We start from the raw sequence: 12,086 nt of genomic DNA on the forward strand, positions 1-12,086 counted from the left end.
CATTATACAGTAAAAGCCAACGAAATATGGTGATTTCCCTTGATTTGTATGTTTGTAATCAAGCGTCGATTATGCATGACTGACCAGAATTATGAAAGAATTCTTCTGTTTGTATTTTTTTAACGATAACTTTTTATTTTGTTAAATTATTTTTTAAAAAATTTCCTTTCTTTTTCCCCTCCTGTTTGTATATCTACACGCCCCCCAGCCCCTCAAATCTGTCTAATAATCTATTTGCTGTAGGGAGGAGCCGGACCCTCTCGAGGCGAATGGATTCAACAGGGTCCTTTAAAAAATGTTTTTTAAACGAATGTCTTTGGAACTGCAAACTTGCAGAATAAGCCGTTGGATGTGTCAGTTCAGTTGGTTGCCTTTTCTCGGTGTTAGACTTGAATTAGTCAGATATTTTGAAGGCAGACTTAACCTTGATTATTTGTTGTTATGTGCAATACTGTTTGTAATGTTTATATAAAAAAAAAAAGTGAAGAAAAAATTAAAAAGACAAATTTATTGCAGACTTATTTTCATTGCAAAACGTTGTGGGTTGCGTAAAAATCATTTTTCTACTGTCCGATATGTACTTTTTTCTTCATGCTGGTATTTTTTCAATTGTAGTGTTGCCTTTGTACAGAGACAAAACTGTCATTGTTATTTTTAGAAAGATTTTTTGCTAAGAAAAAAATTAAAACATTTACATATTTTTTTTTTCATTTTGTATTTGCTTTGGAGTGATCTCTCTCTTTTTCTCTTCAACCATTAATACTGTTGTTCTTCAGAGGTACTTTCAGATCTGGTCAATGTCATTCATATAATTTTGTATTTTTACTTGGAATAAATTAATTTTACGATGCAAATTCTTCAAAAAAAATAAATTTTCTTTCCAGTTAGTGCTGAAAACCTTTGTAATATTGTTACTAAGGTGTCTAGTTTTTTCTGAAAAGCAAAGCTTTCTGTATTAACTTGATGTGATTTACAATGGTGTGACAGTGATGAACTTGGCTGGCTATGTAAAAGTGATTAAAAATGTAATGAATAAATGGGCAATAAAAAACTTAATGAAGCAGAAAAAAACATTCATTCTCAGCAGCATTTTCCTTTGATGGGTGTTCGAGTGGGAATATTAGGAACCACACAATGGTCATCTGTAAGTGGACTATTCTGTAAATGCATGTGCTTATGTAATATACACAAATCAGCTGTATATGGAATTTTTGTACAAATTGCTCAATGTTTTCTAAATTTGTATGCGCAAGAATGATGCTTCTACTGGTTTATAAGATTTGGCTTTATGATACCCAAAAGTGACTATGTTTTATGGATGAGATCAGGTTAACCTAGATCTTCTGTAGAGGAGGAAAAAAATCTGGGGAATGGGCCAGTAGGCTGGGTGAAGCCTTTAAAGGGCATGTAAAGGCAAAAAAAATAAAATCCCATTTTTTACTTTCGTTAAAAGAAACCTATCTCCAATATACTTTAATTAAAAAATGTGTACCATTTTTATAAGAAACCTGACTGTATGCTGTGAAGTTCTCCCTTCATTTACTGCTGTGGATAGGAATTGTCAGACGGTCCCTAACTGCTGAGCAGGGAAACAATCATACTTATGTACAGCAGGGGGAGCCCCCGCCTTACTTCCCAGCCATGCAGAACTCAAGCAGATTTGTTTGTTTCCCTGTAGAGCAGTCGGCGACTGTGTAGAGATTTGCTTTGGATTTTATTTTTGCCTTTACAACCCATTTAGGGCAGAGACAGACATGGATATTTGGGGAGATTTAGTCACCCAGCGACAAATCCCCTCCGGGCGACTTCTTCTTTTCTTGTGAGGCGACTTCGGAAAAGGAAGCGCTCAGAGTGCCATCCCGCCGGCGATGACGATTCTAGCCAGCAGGAAGGCAGTTTGGGGAGATTAGCCGCCCGAAGAAGAGGTGATTTGTCATCGGGCGACTAAATCTCCCCGAATCTCCACGTGTGTTTCTGAACTGACTGTTTCCAACTCCAGCTGCTGGGACAAAGATCATGGAGCCAGATTTAAACAGATAGACTGGGATTCTATTTGGAGGATTATTTTGCTGCAGCCACTGGTTCTGCAGAGTTGGAGAAAGTTTGTATTACACAAAACAAAAACTATAAAATCCACATTAGATTACATGACAACACAGGACCCAGTGCAGTCTGTATATTCTGATTATTAATCAGTCTTGCTGTATCGGCTTCTGGCAGATATTATTTGACTTGTGCTGTTTTGATAATTTACGACGATCCCTAAGCAGCCCAGACCACACTGAGCATGTGCACAGTCTTGGTCTTGCAAAGATGTTCAACCCCTGTGGCCAACTTTGAAAGCATAAATTATTTGTTTGATTAGGCTTGTGGTGCAGTAAGTTCATGTTTATGTTTAGTATACAAAATACAGCATTTCTAGCCTTATTCTATTTTAGACTTTACTTCCCCTTTAAAGTGACAATATAACCCCCATGTCAACATATGCTCAATGAACAGGGCTTGTGCTGAACGTACTTTTTACCAATTGTTTTTATGATGAAATATTGATTGTTCTTACGATGTCTGGCACTAAACAAGAATACGAAGCCAGTTTCACTTTAGCACTTCCTGTCACTTCCTGTCCCACAGAGCAATGAAGAATGAGAAAACTTGTGTCCACTGGGAAGCCTCTAATAATGAGCTGGTCAAAGTCTTCTGCCTAGAAAGGAGGGGAGGGGTTTGTGTGATTAATGGTAGATCAAGACCTCTGAACCAAATTACCCTGTTTATATGGAGGGGGGGGATACTCAGTTAAAACCCCCAACATTCAAATTAGTGCTTAAAATTGAAAAAAAAAAAAGCATGGGCAAAACGAGTTTTCAACACAAATCTTATTATATATAATATTTATCACAGGTGTTTACTGTGTGTATACTGTCCCTTTAAAAGGGGTTCTATGACCCTCAACTTGCCATGGGTCTCCATAGACTTTTTTTTGTATGTATCTTCAGCGGAAGATGGCTGCGTTGAACTCCAATGCCTGAATCTGCACCGAGGGGTAAGTAAAAAGTTAGGGGCATTTCTCCAGGGGGGCAGTTAGGCTGGGGGGGGAGGGGTCTATGTGGGGTGGGGGGTAGGTTTTTTTTTGGTAAAAGGTTGAATTCTCCTTTAAGGTCCATGTAGCTGCACAGCATTGGATCCTATAGCACCACATCCTACAGAGGGAAGTTCACCAATAAACAGTAAAATTTAGGGTCTGTCTTGTGCACATGTATGCAGATCTATTATGGACAGAGCTAGGCCTAATAAGTACTAGAAGGGCCTTTTTAATAGAACAACCCTCTATTTGGGTCATCGTGTTTCTTTTGAGATTCGTTCCACAGTAAGACTCATGGACTCCATTGAACTGCCTCCATTCTTAGAGCAATAGCGGAAGTGATATGTAACCATCAAATCTTTTCCCACTTGCAGAAAATTTATACACAAAATCCTTATATGTCCCATAAATGTCTTATCGGTAGGAATCATGCTGCATGCTTCATTTCCTTCAGTAGGAATCGTTCCCGTTCATTGGAGAAATCATCTTGCTCCTGGTGTCTGTAATGCATTGTGGCCCATGCAAGTGGATCTTCCCATTAGTTGTTGACTTGTTATGGCGGTGGACTAAGCATATATAAGCATAAATAACTTCACCAGTGAAATGACTCACCAAATTGAATAGGTGGCCAAGGTGCTCCTGCCCTAGGACCTCAGCCCAAGGGAGAGGACAATCCGTATGTAGAAAAACAAAATGTTGGAGCAAGGCACTCGAATAGGTCACACATAGATAAGACTAATAAAGAACTAAACTAATAATGGACTAAACTGGCCCCAGGAACAATAAAGTAGAGCAATACCTTACGCATTTTCATGAGCCAATTGACTGAATGCATTCAAATACATATCTTGACTGCAAGCAAATTTGCAATCTTTGTAAACTCCTACCAAACAAGAAGATAAAATGAGCACTTTTCAAAATACAGACAGTTACCAAAAATCTGTTTTCATCATATTGAGATTTACAGATTGCACTTACCAGATGGCAGGGTTAGGCTTAGTGCAGAGACCACCGGCAGGTAGGAATCTTTAGTGGCCGTATACTCGAGTGTGAATGTCCGGTTCCACACAATTACTGGTACAATACTGATCTGATTGGCTGCCGGACAGTGATGTAATGACCATCAGAGCCAGGCCATGTTGTCTTGGCTCCCAAGGCTCATACCCCCAATCATCAGCTCACTTTGGTCCACACACCACCAGTCCCCCAACACCCCATCACACTCCGTTCGCAAATCTGAGTGTCCAACCAACTCATTCCCTCTATCCAATATCCATTGATGTTGCTCGCCATTTCTTGCCAATATCCATTGGTTCCAATTCCTGCTTTGTTCACACAGCCCCACCAACCCACCCTCTCGTGAGCTCCCTCCCCATGGCACCTGCATCTTATGTCTAGGTCTGGGCATGTGCAGTAGCATTAAAGGCACAATGTTCTCCTTGAAAATGTCTTTCTGCTGCCATTCTCTGTCTCATTTATTTGGTGGAGGAATGGGTCTTGACTCCTTTTTCCAGAGGTGCCATCAATAAAATAAAAAAATAACTTATTGGTAATTGATTGTATTTCAAAAAGTCCTTGTGACATTCTACTAATTTATTAGACGGTGTACAGTCCCCCTTTAAAGGTTGGCTGGGCTTATTTTGGCCCTACACAATCAGAGGAAAGGCTCTATTTGACCCAAATCGGTTGACATTATTTGTAGATGTTTGCAGCTTTTACATTAATGCTAATCATTTATTTAGGATGCCTCCCGGTCACTTGGTAGATATATAAGTGTCATTTTGCCCAAACACATCCGGATATTATGGTTGGGGGGCAGGCTAACCCTCTGTGGAGCTTGAAGAATCCGAGTCAAACTCTGTTGAAGGTCAAAAACCTGACTTTTTCTTTTGGACATTTCTTTTTGCCAGTGGAGAACATTGGGCCAACCTGACCTAAAAATACCTGTATTCAATAGAAATATGCAATTGTAACATAACTGGGGTTGACCGTATGTTCAAGAATAGATTGTTAATCTCGAGTCTTGTGATATCTCTTTATGCATTATCGAAATGAAACATTAACCAAGTCATTCCTATGCGCTGTTGGTTTTCTTTCTCTACACACCACATCACACATTTTGTACAAAGTTATATCTATGAACCTCGAGTAGGCGGCAATTGAAACGTTTAGAAATTGCTATAAAGTCCCTTTTCTAACTGGATTTGTTGAGGTGTAGAGTACAGGTATGGGAGCTGTTATCCAGAATGCTCGGGACCTGGGGTTTTTCCGGATAACAGATTTTTCCATAATTTGGGCTTTCATACCTTAAGACTACTAGAAAATCATGTTAACACTAAATAAAGCCAATAGGCTGGTTTTGCTTCCAATAAGGATTAATTATATCTTACTTGGGATCAAGTACAAGCTACTGTTTTATTATTACACAGAAAAAGGAAATCATTTTTAAAAATTTGGATAAAATAAGAGTCTATGGGAGACGGCATTTCCGTAGTTCGGAGCTTTCTGGATAACGGATCCCGTACCTGTAATACTTTTGTATTTTCTCCCAATATGCCTTTCATGTGTTCCTTCTATATTCCTCCATGGTATTTTCCTTGTACTGTATAACATGCTCTAACTGCTCGCCGGCTTTGACACGGATGTGTTCTCTTTGCTTGGACTAAATTAATGTATGAAATTGCAGTACTGTGTCTAAACCTGCTGCTATTTGCTTACAGCTGCTTCAACTTTGTAGCCTGGATTGGATTTCTTTTTCTGTTATCAAACAACATTAAATCTAGTTGGATAAATCACTGACAACTTGTCATTCTTATGCCGGTCCTGTGACGACATGTTGGGGGTTTGTGCGAGTGTAAAAACGCCCTCCTCCCATAAAGGGGAACCGTCCTCGGAATAAAATGTGTTTAATATTTGAAAACAATTGTTATTTTTTGGGAAAAACATTACATTCAGAAATGTTCTTTTATGGGGTAGTGTTTATTTTCAGGGATGCACCGAATCCAGGATTCAGTTCGGGATTCGGCCAGGAGTCAACCTTTTTCAGCAGGATTTGGTCGCATTCTTCTGCCCCCCCAGCTTTGCGCCCTAGGCACATGCCTACTCTGCCTACCCCTAGTTCCGGCCCTGGGATCTGTTAGCCGGAAACCCATTATCCAGAAAGTTTGAATTACTGAATGGCGTCTCCCATAGACTCCATTTTATCCAAATAATCCAAACTTTTAAAAATGATTTCCTTTTTCTCTGTAATAATAAAACCGTAGCTTGTACTTGATCCCAACTAAGATATAATTAATCCTGATTGGAGGCAAAACCAGCCTATTGGGTTTATTTCATGTTTACATACATTTTTTGTAGACTTAAGGTATGAAGATCTAAATTACGGAAAGATCGCTTATCCGGAAAACCCAAGTCCCGAGCAATCTGGATAACAGGTCCCATACCTGTACAAGTAAGATTTAAAGGCTCATCTGTAGCCATGTTTTCAACAAGAAGTAGAAAGGGACATATGGAAACAGAGGACTCAAGGAAACCAAATTTCAAGCTAAGCTTTCTAGTGTATAATGAAATATATGTATTCTGTTCAACAGCTGGAGTTATACTTCCTTAAATGTAAAATTTATTATACTTAATAGAAAAACAGGGAAAATGATCCTAATCTATTGTTCACATATGCACACAAAAAAAAAACAAAAAAAAAAAACAGGCTTATTTATCCAAAGTCAAAAACCTAAAAGTAAGGCTGTTTAAGAAACTGTGAAAATGCAATAGCTGTTTTGTCATCTTCAAACTCAACACCTGCTGAGCCCAGAAGAGAAGCCCCGTGTTTTAATAATCTGGAAATATCAAACCTATCAAAACGAAGTCGATCAAAAGGAGAAGATTCCTCATTCGAACATTCCAGCGCCGGTTCTACAAATAGGAAAAATTAATTGCATACAACAAAATAAGTACACTCAAGGTATGTAGTGATGGGCGAATCGGTGGCGTTCCGTGAAATTCTCAAAACCGTGAAAAATTTGCAAAACGGCGGCGGTGTCTCGTTTTGGACACAGGCATCAAAAATTAGAAGTCCATTTTTTTTGATGCGGGCGAATTTTTGCAAATTTATTCGCCCGTGGCAAATCGCAGGAATTCGCCGCAGATTCGCGCCTGGCGAATAAATTTGCCCATCACTAAAGGTATGTATTAGAGTATTTTATTCTTATAAAGTGGACCTGTCATCCAGACATAAAAAGCTGTGAAATTATTTCCCATTCATAAATGTATATTACTTTCACTTTCCATTCAGCACTTCCTACATGTCACTGCTCTCCCCACATTCCCCAGTTCTCTTCACCATTTAATTGTGTAGCCAGTACATGGGGATGGACATCAGGTCCCCCATTCTGGTGCACAAACAAGATTCTGAGATGATACAAGACTTGTCTTAATAACAGTGTCCACAAAATGGCTCCTGACTGCTTGCTATAATTAAGAATTCCCAGACTGGAGGAGACAAGATTCAAATAATTTATAAAGTGTAATTAAAGTTCATTTTGCTTGACTAATGTGATAAAATAGGATTTGGAATAATTTTTTGTGACGGGTCCCCTTTAAAGGGATACTGTCATGGAGAAAAAAATGTTTTTTTAAAATGAATCAGCTAATAGTGCTGCTCCAGCAGAATTCTGAACTGAAATCCATTTCTCAAAAGAGCAAAGAGATTTTTTTTTATTCAATTTTGAAATCTGACATGGGGCTAGACATATTGTCAATTTCCCAGCTGCCCCTGGTCATGTGACTTGTTCTCTGATAAACTTCAGTCACTCTTTACTGCTGTACTGCAAGTTGGAGTGATTATCACCCCCTCCCTTTTCCCCCCAGCAGCCAAACAAAAGAACAATGGGAAAGTAACCAGATAGCAGCTCCCTAACACAAGATAACAGCTGCCTGGTAGATCTAAGAACAACACTCAATAGTAAAAACCCATGTCTCACTGAGACACATTCAGTTACATTGAGAAGGAAAAACAGCAGCCTGCCAGAAAGCATTTCTCTCCTAAAGTGCAGGCACAAGTCACATGACCAGGGGCAGCTGGGAAATTGACAATATGTCTAGCCCCATGTCAGATTTCAAAATTGAATATAAAAAAAATCTGTTTGCTCTTTTGAGAAATGGATTTCAGTGCAGAATTCTGCTGTAGTAGCAATATTAACTGATGCGATTTGAAAAAAAAACATGTTTTCCCATGACAGTATCCCAATTTGGACTCCGCAGGTGCACTAAAACCTTAGCATTAAGTTTAATGAGCGTCGACGAATTTTTGGCGAAACTAAATGGGTCAAATTCGCCCATCCCTACTTAACATAGTAAATCTTCAAGTTACAATAGTGACAGACAGGCTCATAGACACATATTAACTTGCCAAAATGGATGTCAAAAATGAAGAAAGAAGAAACCGCTATCTTTTGAGCGTAGGAATGACAACTTCCGTAGAATATCAACCAATCAGTAGCATAAGTGCAATAAGTTCAGTATTAAAAATGACATTTTTAGCCGTATTCATTTTAGGGTTTAGTTCTCCTTTAAAGAGTTTCTCATGTTGAAGAAAGGACCGTCTCTTGTTTTGCTCAGTATGGAAGCAAAAGAATATGGTTTGAGTAGCTCTAAGACCAATTTCGCTAGTGGTGGCCTTGTCATTGGTAAATATTCTGGTGCAGAAAACACCAATCCACTAGCACCGGCACTGCGTTCCAGCATCTAGGCACCACTTGGAATCTGAAGTAGACATGCAATATTTGACCAACCTGAAGACAAACCGATGTAGAATAAATCAATACACTGCTTCTTCAAGATAAGTCATCTGTCTGGTCTGGTTTCCAATTGAGAATCTTTGCCTTAACAGTGAATGCTGACTTGAAACAACACCCTTTATTCTCACATATGCCCTGACTTACTTTAGATAATACGTTGTTAAAGGGCATGTAAAGGCAAAAAAATGCAATCCCATTTTTACTTTCTTTAATGAAAAAGAAACCTATCTCCAATATACTTTAATTAAAAAATGTGTAAGGTTTTTTATAAGAAACCTGACTGTATGCAGTGAAATTCTCCCTTCATTTACTGCTGTGGATAGGAATTGTCAGATGGTCCCTAACTGCTCTGCAGGGAAACAATCATACTTATGAACAGCAGGGGGAGCTCCCGCCTTACTTCCCAGCCATGCAGAACTCAAGCAGCTTTGTTTATACACACTTAGGAAGTTTTTCACATATCACAATGCTCCAACGTTTCGGTCCCTCTTAGGACCTTTTTCAAGGATCATTTTCCCTTTACAATCAATGAGATAACTCTGATTGGCTGTTGGTGGGTCCACACACTTTTTCAAACCTGTGAAGAGTTTCTGGGGTTAATATTGTGACAATGGCAGCAGGTTCAATTCCTCCATTAAAAATTAATGGGTGAAATCGGATTGGCTGTTGGTAGCTCCACCTACATTGGGGAATCCAACAAATATTAACTTTTAATTCAAGTTGACCTGATGGCGATGTGATTCAAGTTTGGGGAGCGTAGCCTCAAAGCTGAAAATCTTCCCTGTCAAATAGTCAATGGAAAAATTGGGGTGTTCAGCATGCCACCCCCAAAATACTGAGGGCAGGATCTTATTTCAGTATGATGACGCTTATATTAAATTTTTGCGATAGTTCCACGGAATTATTGGCACAAAACTAGAAACGCGTGTGCTTTATTGGCGGCACCTTTCATTTCCAAAAAAGGGTGAATTTCAAACTTGAAAACTTGTAAAATTAAAACAATAGTATTTTGTACTTGATCCAAATGAAGATAAAATAATAATGACAAAACAATCTTATTGGGCTCATTTAAAGGGATCCTGTCATCGGAAAACATGTTTTTTTTCCCAAAACGCACCAGTTAATAGTGCTGCTCCAGCAGTATTCTGCACTGAAATCCATTTCTCAAAAGAGCAAACAGATTTTTTTATATTCAATTTTGAAATTTGACATGGGGCTAGACATTTTGTCAATTTCCCAGCTGCCCCTGGTCATGTGACTTGTGCCTGCACTTTAGGAGAGAAATGCTTTCTGGCAGGCTGCTGTTTTTCCTTCTCAATGTAACTGAATGTGTCTCAGTGGGACATGGGATTTTACTATTGAGTGCTGTTCTTAGATCTACCAGGCAGCTGTTATCTTGTGTTAGGGAGCTGTTATCTGGTTACCTTCCCATTGTTCTTTTGTTTGGCTGCTGGGGGGGAAGGGAGGGGGTGATATCACTCCAACTTGCAGTACAGCAGTAAAGAGTGATTGAAGTTTATCAGAGCACAAGTCAAATGACTTGGGGCAGTTGGGAAATTGACAATATGTCTAGCCCCATGTCAGATTTCAAAATTGAATATAAAAAAATCTGTTTGCTCTTTTGAGAAATGGATTTCAGTGCAGAATTTTGCTGGAGCAGCACTATTAACTGATTCATTTTGGAAAAAATGTTTTTTCCCATGACAGTATCCCTTTAATGTTGAAATGATTTTCCTGTATGTGTCGCTAACCCCATATTATGACAGTATGCCTTTATAATGCCATTTTTAATTCTTATTAAAAAACAAAAAGTTTTTGCTTTTAACTTTCTCTTTTTTATTTCATATTCAAAGGGCCACTATAACCTCCAATCATCCTGCAGACTGGTCCTTAGTAGAGAGGGAAACGCTATTCTATATTGTTCTAGATTATCTTTATCCACGAGACACACAAAAACAACTGCACATACAAAGGGTGTGACAAACAGATCGTTTAATCGAGAATATACAGAAGGTCAAATATAAAGAATTTCCTTTGCAATTTTGTACAGCTCCATCATGTAATAAAAATGTATGGCTTATGTATTACCGCTGTCCTTAAAAGAGAATTCAACCCGTAATAAAAAAAAAAACCTTACTCTGGGTAGACTCCCCTCCCCCCCCAGCCTACCTGCCCCTAATGTATTTTACTCACCCCTCGGAGTTCACGATTTTCTTTCTTCCGTCTTTTTCGGAAGTTTCGGCGCATGCACAGTTGGAGTAAATTTCCATTCCCGAACCACTGTGCATGCGTCAAGACTTTTGGCGCATGCGAAGTTCTTGGACCCAAAAATTACAGCGACTGCATATGCGCCGAAAATGCCGTCAATACACAAAGATTACCGGAGAGGAAAAAGATGGCTGCAGTGAACTTGGAGGCCAGAATCTGTACGGAGGGGTGAGTATAAAATTAGGGGCATTTGCCCGGGGGGGGGGGGGGCAGGTAGGCTGGGGGGAGGAGGGTGGGGGTTCTACCCAGGGGAGGAGGTTTTTTTTCATACTACGGGTTGAATTCTCCTTTAATGCATATGTGTTTTCAACATAGTTACAGTTTGCTAAATATTTATACAATGATTTTAATTACCCATCATTATTAGATCTGTGCTAAAGGAGAAGGAAAGTCTTCTTGCACTTGAGGGTGCCAAATGTTAGGCACCCACAATTGATTGTATTTACTTACCTGAAACTAGGGATGCACCAAATCCACTATTTTGGATTCGGCTGAACCCCCGAATCCTTTGCGAAAGATTCGGGCGCATACCGAACCGAATCCTAATTTGCATATGCAAATTAGGGTTGGGAAGTGGAAAACCTTTTTTACTTCCTTGTTTTGTGACAAAAAGCCACGCAATTTCCCTCCCTATCCCTAATTTGCATATGCCGAATCCTGGTCGAATCCCGAACCGAATCCTGGAGTCGGTGCATCCCTACCTGAAACCCCGGGCCGGTGCTCCTATCAGCAGAAAACTCCACCGGTCCGGGGTTATACCAGTGAGCACCATGGAGTGATCCTCTTCCGTCTTATTCTTTCTTCAAATTTCCTGGGGTAGACGCATGCGCAGTAGAACGAAATAGCGACTTTTTAGTTAAAATTTGGCTTTTCACTCTACTGCGCATGCAGTAAGAGGAAACAGGAAGAGGATCACTCCATGGTGCTCACTGGTATAACCCCGG

Source organism: Xenopus laevis, chromosome 7S (assembly GCF_017654675.1).
Source record: "Xenopus laevis strain J_2021 chromosome 7S, Xenopus_laevis_v10.1, whole genome shotgun sequence".
Lineage (NCBI taxonomy): Eukaryota > Metazoa > Chordata > Amphibia > Anura > Pipidae > Xenopus > Xenopus laevis.